The following is an 11,982-nucleotide window of genomic DNA, read 5'->3' as shown; positions in this document are numbered from 1 at the left end:
AATGCACTCACTGCACTGCTTCGACTCAGCACAATGCAGCCCTCCCACTGTTTGTGCCTTGACAGAGATGCAACTTGTGCCCGCAAAGCTGCCAATAACAGTTCTAGAGGCAGCCCTGGGGCAGGGGCACATCCCATCCACTATGACCCTGCCTGACACCGGAGGCACCATCGGCCAAGGAGCAGGCCTAAGGGTGATGGGAAACTTGGGGATGGGATGGGCATCCACAACATAATAAGGAGCCGTGTCGTGGGTCTTTCTATTTTTTCCTCTTTTCAGCTTTATTGAAAATGTTCACTAACACATTGACTTTGGATAAGGTGCAGAAACCACGCTATTTGTCCCCTAGTGTTTTAGAGTAACACTACACAAGGTACAGAAGTCGGGGGGCGGGGGCAGCCTAGGTGCCAGAGATGATGCCCCTCTGCACCTTTGAACTTGATCTGACCTTGGATGGATCCCAGGCCCCACACTCTCTGCAGGTCTTCCAGGATCCTTCTATCACTTAGCACAGGTGTGGAGGTGTGGCCCAGCCACAGCAGGAGGGGGACACAGAACTGGCTGTGGAAGTGGGAACCCCTTCAGTGGCAACAGTGGACCCTGAGGGCTGGTCTCCTGGCTCCAGGCCTCCTGAGAGGCTCCCCCCAGGTCTGGAGCCAAGCACTGCCCACTGTCCTGCCCAACAGGGCCTTCTCCCCACAACCCTGCCAGGACTCCCCGCTCTGGGCTATTCTGCTCTTCTCCAGAGGAGCTTCTGTTTGCCTCCCTGGGATCTCTCTTTCCTTCAGCATCTCCAGCTACAACAAGTCAGGTTCAAGGGCTGGAAGTGAACGCTGACCCAAAGTGAGAGTAACTAGAAGCTCATTTTGAACAACTATTGAATAAAAAAACTGAGGTTTGTGAAATGGGTAAATTAGGATCTTAATTATTCTCTTGACAAAGGATTCCTGGCTCCCCAGAAGGCTTTGAACTTGAGTTGACTTTGGATGGATCTCAGGCCCCACATTCTATGAGAGTCTTCCAGGAACCTTCCATCACTTAGCACAGGTGTGGATGTTACCAAACTCAGGTCCAGCTGCTCATCACTCCAAACATCAATACTCAAGAGGGGACAAATGTTGGTAGAAAGGAAAGTTGTTTTAATCAGAATGCTGGCAATCTGGGGAGATGGCGGACTCAGTGCTCCCCAAAAACCATATCCCAAGATTCTGCTTGGCCATGAAATCTTTTAAAGGGAAAAGGGAAGTAATCTCAGTTAATCATGGAGATGAGGGTCAGTCGTTGCCACCTCCCACTGTGTGCAGGCTTGTATGCAGGCTTGTCAACTTCTTGTCATCTTTCTTTAGATGCTATCTTGTTTGTGAGATTACTGAAGTTAGGGAAGAGATCTGATCACCCGTAATTACTTAATCTTCATTTCTACTCCTTTGATCTACAGAAAGAACCAACAAGTTAGGCAAGGTTATTGTGTGATCAAAAGATCTGAAAGGATTTTTGCATCTATGTTCATCTGTGATATTGGCCTGTAGTTTTCTTTCATTGTGACATCTTTGTCTGGTTTTGGTATCAGGGTGATGGTGGCCTTGTAGAATGAGTTTGGGAGTGTTCTTCCCTCTGCTATATTTTGGAAGAGTTTGAGAAGGGTAGGTGTAAGCTCTCCTCTAAATGTTTGATAGAATTCACTTCTGAAGCCACCTGGTCCTGGGCTTTTGTTTGTTGGAAGATTTTTAACCACAGTCTCAATTTCAGTGTTTGTGATTGGTCTGTTTATATTTTCTATTTCTTCCTGGTTCAGTCTCGGAAGGTTGTGCTTTTCTAAGAATTTGTCCATTTCTTCCAGGTTGTCCATTTTATTGGTATATAGTTGCTTGTAGTAATCTCTCATGATCCTTTGTATTTCTGCAGTGTCATTTGTTACTTCTCCTTTTTCATTTCTAATTCTATTGATTTGAGTCTTCTCCCTTTTTTTCTTGATGAGTCTGGCTAATGGTTTATCAATTTTGTTTATCTTCTCAACAAAATACTAGCAAACAGAATCCAACAGCACATTAAAAGGATCATACACCATGATCAAGTGGAGTTTATCTCAGGAATGCAAGGATTCTTCAATATACGCAAATCAATCAATGTGATACACCATATTAACAAATTGAAGAATAAAAACCATATGATCATCTCAATAGATACAGAAAAAGTTTTTGACAAAATTCAACACTCATTTATGATAAAAACCGCCCAGAAAGTGGGCATAGAGAGAACTTACCTCAACATAATAAAGGCCATATATGACGAACCCACAGCCAACATCATCCTCAATGGTGAAAAACTGAAATCATTTCCACTAAGATCAGGAAGAAGACTAGGTTGCCCACTCTCACCAGTATTATTCAACATAGTTTTGGAAGTTTTAGCCACAGCAATCAGAGAAGAAAAAGAAATAAAAGGAATACAAATCAGAAAAGAAGAAGTAAAACTGTCACTGTTTGCAGATGACATGATATAATACATAGAGAATCCTAAAGATGCTACCAGAAAACTACTAGAGCTAATCAATGAATTTGGTAAAGTAGCAGGATACAAAATTAATGCACAGAAATCTCTTGCATTCCTATACACTGGTGATGAAAAATCTGAAAGAGAAATTAAGGAAACACTCTCATTTGCCATTGCAACAGAAAGAACAAAATACCTAGGAATAAAGCTACCTAGGGAGACAAAAGACCCGTATGCAGAAAACTATAAGACATTGATGAAAGAAATTAAAGATGATACCAACAGATGGAGAGATATACCATGTTCTTGTATTGGAAGAATCAACATTGTGAAAATGACTATACTACCGAAAGCAATCTACAGATTCAATGCAATCCCATCAAACTAACACTGGCATTTTTCACAGAACTAGAACAAAAAATTTCACAATGTGTATGGGAACACAGAAAACCCCTAATGACCAAAGCAATCTTGAGAAAGAAAAACGGAACTGGAGGAATCAGGCTCCCTGACTTCAGACTATACTACAAAGCTACAGTAATCAAGACAATATGGTACTGGCACAAAAACAGAAATATAGATCAATGGAACAGGATAGAAAGCCCAGAGATAAACCCACACACATATGGTCACCTTATCTTTGATAAAGGAGGCAAGAATATACAATGGAGAAAAGACAGTCTCTTCAATAAGTGGTGCGGGGAAAACTGGACAGCTACATGTAAAAGAATGAAATTAGAACACTCCTTAACACCATACACAAAAACAAACTCAAAATGGATTAAAGACCTAAATGTAAGGCCAGACATTATAAAACTCTTAGAGGAAAACGTAGGCAGAACACTCTATGACATAAATCACAGCAAGATCCTTTTTGACCCAGCTCCTAGAGAAATGGAAATAAGAACAAAAATGAACAAATGGGACCTAATGAAACTCAAAAGCTTTTGCACAGCAAAGGAAACCATAAACAAGATGAAAAGACAACCCTTAGAATGGGAGAATATATTTACAAATGAAGCAACTGACAAAGGATTAATCTCTAAAATTTACAAGCAGCTCATGCAACTCAATATCAAAAAAACAAACAACCCAATCCGAAAATGGGTAGAAGACCTAAATAGACATTTCTCCAAAGAAGATATACAGATTGCCAACAAACACATGAAAGGATGCTCAACATCATTAATCATTAGAGAAATGAAAATCAAAACTACAATTAGGTATCAGCTAACACCAGTCAGAATGGCCACCATCAAAAAATCTACAAACAATAAATGCCAGAGAGGGTGTGGAGAAAAGGGAACCCTCTTGCACTGTTGGTGGGAATGTAAATTGATACAGCCACTATGGAGAACAGTATGCAGGTTCCTTAAAAAACTAAAAAGAGAACTACCATATGACCCAGCAATCCCACTACTGGACATGTACCCTGAGAAAACCGTAATTCAAAAAGAGTCATGTACCACAGTGTTCATTGCAGCTCTATTTACAATAGCCAGGACATGGAAGCAACTGAAGTGTCCATTGACAGATGAATGGATAAAGAAGATGAGGCACATATATACAATGGAATATTACTCAGCCATAAAAGGAAATGAAATTGAGTTATTTGTAGTGAGGTGGATGGACCTAGAGATTGTCATACAGAGTGAAGTAAGTCAGAAAGAGAAAAACAAGTACCATATGCTAACACATATATATGGAATCTAAAAAAAAAAAAAAAGGTCATGAAGAACCTAGGGGCAGGACGGGAATAAAGACACAGAAATACTAGAGAATGGACTTGAGGACACAGGGAGGGGGAAGGGTAAGCTGGGCCAAAGTGAGAGAGTGGCATGGACATATATACACTACCAAATGTAAAACAGATAGCTAGTGGGAAGCAGCTGCACAGGACAGGGAGATCAGCTCGGTGCTTTGTGACCACCTAAGAGTGGTGGGATAGGCAGGGTGGGAGGGAGGGAGACACAAGAGGGAAGAGATATGGGGATATATGTATATGTATAGCTGATTCACTTTGTTATAAAACAGAAACTAGCACACCATTGTAAAGCAATGGTACTCCAATAAAGATGTTAAAAAAAAAAAAAGATCTGAAAGGTGTGCTTGGGCTCAAGATGAGTAGAGCATGGGGTGACAGGTTTAAGGTTAGTTACAATATAGCTTTGCTAAAGTGACAAGACCCAGGGGTTTCCTGCTGAGAGCTCTTTGTTGCCAAAAGCTGCTTACACAGGTGGGCCCAGCCACGGCATGAGGGGGACACAGGGGAGCTGGCTATGGAGGTGGGAACCCCTTCAGGGACAGCAGTGGACCCTGAGGGCTGGCCTAGCAGGACTTCCTCTGACTGGTCAGTGGTGGCTCTCCTGTGGGAAGGAGGGAATGTGCATGCTCAAGGCCTTACCCTGACCACAAGATGTCCTTTATGTAGTGTGTCTGCTGTTTGGTAGTTAACCAAGGTGAAACAGCTTGGGGCAGAGTCTGAGTCATCCATCTTGCCAGTCTGTGAATCCATCTGTTCATTCATTTCCTCACTCGTTCCACAAATAACTCTTGAGGGCCCTGTGAGCCAGGCACTGCCCGAGGCACTGGGGTGCTAGAGCGCTGTGTCAGTCCCAGCCCATGGGTCATGATGCTCACAGCCAGATGCCTGAGGCACTCTCCTGGGCCCATGTGACCCAGAGGGAGCCCCACAGACACTTCCCCCACTGGAGCCTATGTGGGGGTGGGACTGGACCTTGTAGTTCTTATTATGATGGTCCTGCAGGATGTGCTTCAGCGAAACCATCAGGGAACTTTGAGGAACAAGATTTGTCACTTGCCACCTTTCCTAGAGGGTACAGGACATACAGATGGGCACACGGAGGGCCACACAGAGAGGTCTCTGTGGAGAGGGAGGGAGGGAGCATGGACGTGAGCTTCTGCCTTTAGTAGGGCCCAAGGGTGGCGTGTCTAGAGCCTTCATAGGCTAATTCAAAGCATAGAGCAGGAATTATGGTGCAGGAAAGGAGAAGGGGGTCCCTCAAGTGGTCAGTTATCTAGGTCACCCAGGGCTTCATGAAAGAGGGGTCTTCAGGTGTGGGGGTGCCCAGCTCCTCATCTGTTGTTTTGCTAGTAGCTGTGCCTTACAGTGGGCAATCTGTTGCTTCAAGATGGGTGTCTTCAAAGAGAATGCCTTGACAATCGAAAGCTTAACGTCCAGTGCTAACCCCACACAAAGTGAACAGAACAAAGATCCTCAACTCTGCGGCACTTACAGTGTAGTAGGAATAGAGATGGAACCAGTGAGCATCTTTATAAAAGTAAATAGTAGAGTTTACCAGAATGTGATGGTCACTCTGGGAGAAAAAGTCAAGGTAGGGTAGGATAGGGTAGGGAAGGGGGGTGCTCTGCACTGGGTTGGGGGGATGAGAGATGAGTGTTACACAAAGTCCAGGGAGGCCTCCTGGAGCACAGAGGACATCAACCAAGTGCATATCTGGGCCCTGGTGTCCAAGCAGGAGGAGCAGCCCCTCATGCAGGCGCATGGCCCATTGTTTGTCCTGGGGAAGACAGAGCAAGTGGCCAAGAAGGTGAGGGAGGGATGGAGGAGGAACAGATCATGTTGGACCTTGTGGACCCTAAAAAGACTGTGGTTTTGGGGGAGAACAGAAGCCACTGGAGGCCTTTAAGAAGAGTAGGGTCTGGTTCTGACATACCTCCTTTGGGGAGACATGGTGGATCATCAGTGCAGTCCCAGGGGACGATGCAGAGGCAGGGACAGGGGAAAGTGGACAGAGGTGGTAGCATCTGGACACAGTTTGAAGCTGGACCAACAGGATTTCATGAATGATGGATGTGGTAGGGGGAGGGAAGGGGACTGAGCTGAGGAAGTGTCTGCATGTCTGGGAGGCGATTTCTCACTCCTCTGGCCACGGTTGGCTGCTACACCCAGGTGTCTTCCCCTTGGATTCAGCAGGGTCCTTTCATATTTGCTCAGAGCTGGTTTCCTGCCATGAACAGTTGTCAAAGATCCCTTTTGTATTAGGCTTGGGTTTGTTGAACATTTGTGAGTTTGCAAAAGGAGGCTGGGCCAGGAATATGATGCTAGTGGAGAATCCTGGCCTTCCTAGCCCCAGCCTTCCCCATCACGGTGGCAGCTTTCCATGTTAATGTGGTCTTGGAGGGGGCGGAATTTCATCTTCCAGATTTGGTCATTATAAAAGCCACTTTAGATGTAGATTTTAAGAAGAACCATGAAATGAAAGTAAGTCTCTATGACATCACTTCCACACAGAAGGGAAGCTGCAATGCATTTTGCTAGACAGTGTGGAACAGTCTAGAGAGAACTCATCCTGGTATCTCCCTTGTTCCCATTTGCCCTGCCAAGAATGATACCGAAAATGTTCTTTCTTGATTAACACTATGAGTATATCCCTCCCTCCCAAGAAGCTGAAAATGGCTCAGAATTTCCCAGTTCATGAAATTTAAATTTAAATTTAAATTTAATTTCTCACTATAGTTTTCAAAGATCTGTCAAATGGCTGCATTTTACCTCTCTGGGCATATTTTACACACCAATAACAAACATAATCAGAATGAGTAATGTAAGATGTAACCTGTGACTTTGTATTATATTTTGTTTTTTACATTCCACAATGCTGTTTAGGAGCCAGGAAGACATGGGTGAGCAGAAGGGGGTCTCAGCTCAGTCATCGTGGGATTTACAATGTGGGGAGCAACACCAACAAGAGAAGAACCACTGTGTGGAGAACCAAACCAATCTTGGGTCTGCTTTCTCGTGTGCAGTAAAGCCAAACCTGTAGTGGTGAAGGAAAGTGCAGCGTTTTTTGCAGGCACCAAGCAAGGAGTCCAGGCAGCTAATGCTTAAAAGGCCCAAACTCCTCAAAGGCTTTCAGGGAAAGGTTTTTTTGGGCAAGGGAGAGGGTTGTGGGGTGCGTGATCTACTCGTGGACATTCTTTTGATTGGTTGGTGGTGAGGTAATCGGGAGTCAACATCATCAACCTTCTGGTTCCAACCAGTCTGGGGACTATTTGCTTGTGGGTAGCATACAGTTAACTTCTTCCACCTGGTGGAGGGGTTTCAGTATCTACCAAACAGCTAAAAGGATATGGCTCAAAATATTATCCATAGCTCTTGAGGAGGAACTAAAAGTCCTTGACTTTGTTTAATGGCTAAACTATTATTATTTTGTCTTGCTTGACTGTTTTCCTTCCTTTTGCATTTTATCACTTCTCTGATTAAATTTACTCTTTGGAAATTAGGGAAGGCCTAGGAGGCTAATGTTTTTCTAAAGACAAGAGGCAGCTGAAGGACATGGGGGAGGGTCTATTCCGGGAAGGCCCCATAGCGTCCTGCTCAGTTACAGAGAGACTAAATGCCCTGCTTGGGAGAGTCTAGAGGGTTTGGTGTCACAAGCGAGGCCACTCAGACATGGAACAGATGGCCTCTTTAGGGACCACAGCCAGGCTGGGGCTTCAATAATGAGGATGTGTCAGCCCAATGGTCCCTCAGCAATTTCCGTCTATATTCTCCATGGGAATTCCCACCTCTAGACATACTCTCTGATTATGCTGAAGATGCATATGACCATGATCTTTGTCTTCCATCATAAATGTGTTTCTTTATAATAAATTTGTGAACCTCATGGGGAAATAACGAATCTATCACTATCTTGTTCACTGGTGATATTTATTATTATTGCATTCTTAGGATATGCCTTTAAATTCTCTTCCTTTTTAACTTAGGGTGCCAAGGGTGACGGGGTGGCCTTTACGCTAAATTCTGTCATTCACAAGACCTGAGGTAGCAGGAGAGAAAGAGATGGAGAAAAAGGCAGGAAAAAATGACCCTTTCCAGGAATATATCCTTCCTCTAACTCAGCACAAGTGCTCCTCCCCCATCTGCCTCCCGATTTTTCTCTTGCTTCACACATATGTAATGAAGACATTTTGCAAATCTTAAATATTAAATCTTTTGATTTATCTTAAAGTTCTACACCCTTGCAGCCTCTCCCGTCTGAGGTCACGGTCCCTAGGAGAATGTACTTCACCTCTTGAGGAAGGCGGCAGAGTGATATGGACACATCCTAAAGATTCCTTTAGCCCTCTTCCTGTGGACAGGACCAGTCCTGGGAGGGCCAGACTGGAAGAGAAAGGGAAGAAAGCACCTCCCCACCACCATCCCCAGCACCAGTACTGACAGGTCAGGAACCATGTGCGGGAGGAAGAGAGGGAAGGAGGAGAGCTGGGGTCAGAGCTGCATCCCTCTGCCCCTTGGCCAGGTTTTAGCCAGAAAGGAAAGCACACATTAGTTGAGTGAGGGGTCCAAGGTCAAAGGCCACCAGAAAAGACAGTGGGCTCCTCAAGTCCCCAGGAGATGCAGTGTGGTTGTCAGAAGAGACACTGAGGTTCAGCTTTCCCAGGACTGCCCTCATTCCCAGGGTGTGGAGGAGGGGTTCACAGTCCCAGCAGATACCGAAGGCAGCAGAGAAGAGCAGAGTGGGGGTAAGAGGGGGTTCCTGGCAGGGGTATATTGGTCCCCTGAAGTCATCGTAACAAAGCACCACAAACTAGAGGGCTTGAAACAAGAGAAATGTATTGTCTCAGGGTTCTGGAAGCTTGGAGTCCAAAGTCAAGGTGTCAGCAGGTCTGTGTTCTCTCTGAAGGCTCTAGGTAGAATCTTTTCTTGCCCCTTCCTGGTTGCTGGTGCCAACCATCCATGGCATTGCTGGGATTGCAGCTGCATCACTCCAATCTTTGCCTCCCTAGACGCTTGGCTATCTCCCCCCGTGTGTCTCTCTCCTCTTCTTATAAGGACACCAGTCATTTGGACCAAGGGCCCACCCCATTCCAGTATGACTTCATTTTAATTTAATATTTCATCTGCAACCACCCTATTTCCAAATAACGTCACATTCTGAGCTATGGTGGGGTGGGTGTTAGGACTTCAACTCATCTTTTTTTGGGGGGGTGGGGGACACAATTCAACCCATAACAAGGAGTGATGACACTGGTTGGGGATCCAGCAGATACTCAGGGGTCTAGGGCATTAGCAGGACCCCAAGTGAGGCCAAGCCAACAGGTAAACAGGGCCTGGCACTGATGAGATGTCTTTGTGAGAACTGGAAACAGGTGCCCCCATGGGCTGGTGCCCTGCACCCAGGTGTCCCAGGCAGTGATGGTGCTGGGTTCCAGCTTCTCCATAGAGGGGTCTGTGAACTTGGAAGGGAAGAAAAAAAATATTTATTTTCACTAATCTCTAACTGATGTTTTGTACTTCTTTTAGTTATGAATGTGGTCAATAAACTACTGTAGTATTAATGATACTGGTAGGGTTACCAAATTTAGCCAGTGAAAATATAGGATGCCCAGTTAAATCTGAACTTCAGATAAGCAACACACATATGTGTTTTTTGGTCTTTTTTAAATTGAGGTATAGTTGATTTACAGTGCTGTGTTAGTTTCTGGTGTACAGCAAAGTGATTCAGTTATACAAATATATATATTCTTTTTCAGATTCTTTTCCATTATAGGTTATTACAAGATATTGAATATAGTTTCCTGTGCTATACAGTAGGAACTTGTAAACAACATAATTTGTTTTAGTATAAGTAGATCCCATGCAATATTTGGGACATACTTACATTTAAAAATTATTTGCTTTTTATCTGAAATTCAAGTTTAACTGACAATACTGTATTTTATTTGGCAACCCTAAGTTATCTTTGTTCCCAACAGCAATTAGCTATTTCCATTTACATTATGGTTGCTGTAGTTATCATAAAATATTGATATATGCATCAGTTCTCCAGAATTGCTGGAGGTATTAAGCCAGGTGCCAGCTTATTTAATGCATTCATAAGGAGCACATTTTATCATATAGTGAATTAGTCTTTCCCTCCTGCGTGTCTCCTGTACTCCCCACACAGAGCACTTCATGTCTGACACTTCTGTTCACCATATGTTTGGGTTTCCCCCCACCAAGCAACTCCACAACACCAGCTGTGTATCCAACAATTTAACTCAATTAAGACACTGTACACCAGGAGATAGCACCAGATCCCACATGTTAAGGGCTCAGTCCCACAAGACTGTCCCGATTTCAGGCGCTAGTCACAAGTAGTAGGTTCCCAGGTTACCCACAACTTCTGTCCCATTTGGCTACAAATCAGAAGTTCTCACAACTGCCTCCTTAGGTTTGATTAATTAGCTAGAGCGAGCAGCTCACAGAACTCAGGGAAACACTCGCTTACACTTATCAGTGTATTAAAGGATATGATAAAGGATACAGATGAACAGCCTGATGAAGAGATACTTATGGTGCGGTCTTGGAGGGTCCCAAGCACAGGAAGTTTTGTCCCGTGAACCTAGGGTGCATCACCCTCCCAGTACGCGGATATGTTCACCAACCTACAAGTTCTCCAAACGCCATACTTGGGAATTTTTTATGGAGGCTTCCTCACGTAGGCACGATCAATTATTAACTCCATTTCTAGCCCCTCTCTCCTCTCTAGAGAAGTGAGGGGTGTGGCTGAAAAATTCCAAGCTTCTAAGCATGGCTTGGTCTTTCTGGCGACTAGGAACCACCCAGGAGCCCACCCAGAGTCACCTCATTACAACAAAAGATGTTCCGAGTGTTCTTACAACTTAGGAATTCACAAGGAATTTAGGAGCTCTGTGCCAGGGACTGGGAGTGGAGAACAATATATATATTTTCTATTATCTCATATATAGCAAAATTTTTTAAAATTATTTTGCTATTTCAGTATAACTGGTTTCCTTTGTTATTAACATAGTTCATTCTGTTTCCTTAGAAACGTGAGTCTTTGGAGTCCGGGGTCTTCACCAGATGACCCCGTCCAAGTGCAGAGACCCACCCACAGTCTGACAGCCCTGGCTGGAACAGCCTACACAGTCCCAGCACACCTCCATGGGAGTCTGAGGAGTCTCACCCAGCCCCTCTCTGAGCCATAAGGTCATCTTAGATGCTGGTGTCGGGGGTGAGAATGAGAATGAGGAACAAGCACCCTTAAAGACTGAGAAGCCCCCTTAGGGACTGCTCTGATGGCACAGGGAAAAATCTAATTTGTTCCTGCTACCCAGTGAGTGAGAGAGCAGGTGGGGCGAAAGACCAGATTATTCTAGAGAAAGTCAACCCTCTTTGCTGTGCACGTGTGCATCACAGTGGTGTGTGTCTTGTGTTCCACTCTATAAGTGGCCTGGGGGCCTGTAGCAACCACTCCCTTGCTGTCCACTCCAACGCGCCACGCCCTCCTGTTCCTTCCCTGAATGCCTCTGTCCACGCATGCACCCACTCCTCCCGCCTGCTCCTCCCTCGCCCATCCCACTTTCTGCAATCCGTCTCCTTCAAAGCTCTTGGTGACGTGGGTGACTCATGGACAACAGGCACTTTCCTACTCTGATTCTCTGACACTTGGGGTGACTGCATGTGTCCCCAATCATACTCTAAACATTTCCAGAACAGGG

Source organism: Balaenoptera musculus, chromosome 2 (genome assembly GCF_009873245.2).
Source record: "Balaenoptera musculus isolate JJ_BM4_2016_0621 chromosome 2, mBalMus1.pri.v3, whole genome shotgun sequence".
Taxonomy (NCBI): Eukaryota; Metazoa; Chordata; class Mammalia; order Artiodactyla; family Balaenopteridae; genus Balaenoptera; species Balaenoptera musculus.
The sequence above is the reverse complement of the archived record's forward strand: the minus strand, read 5'-3'. Positions refer to the sequence as shown.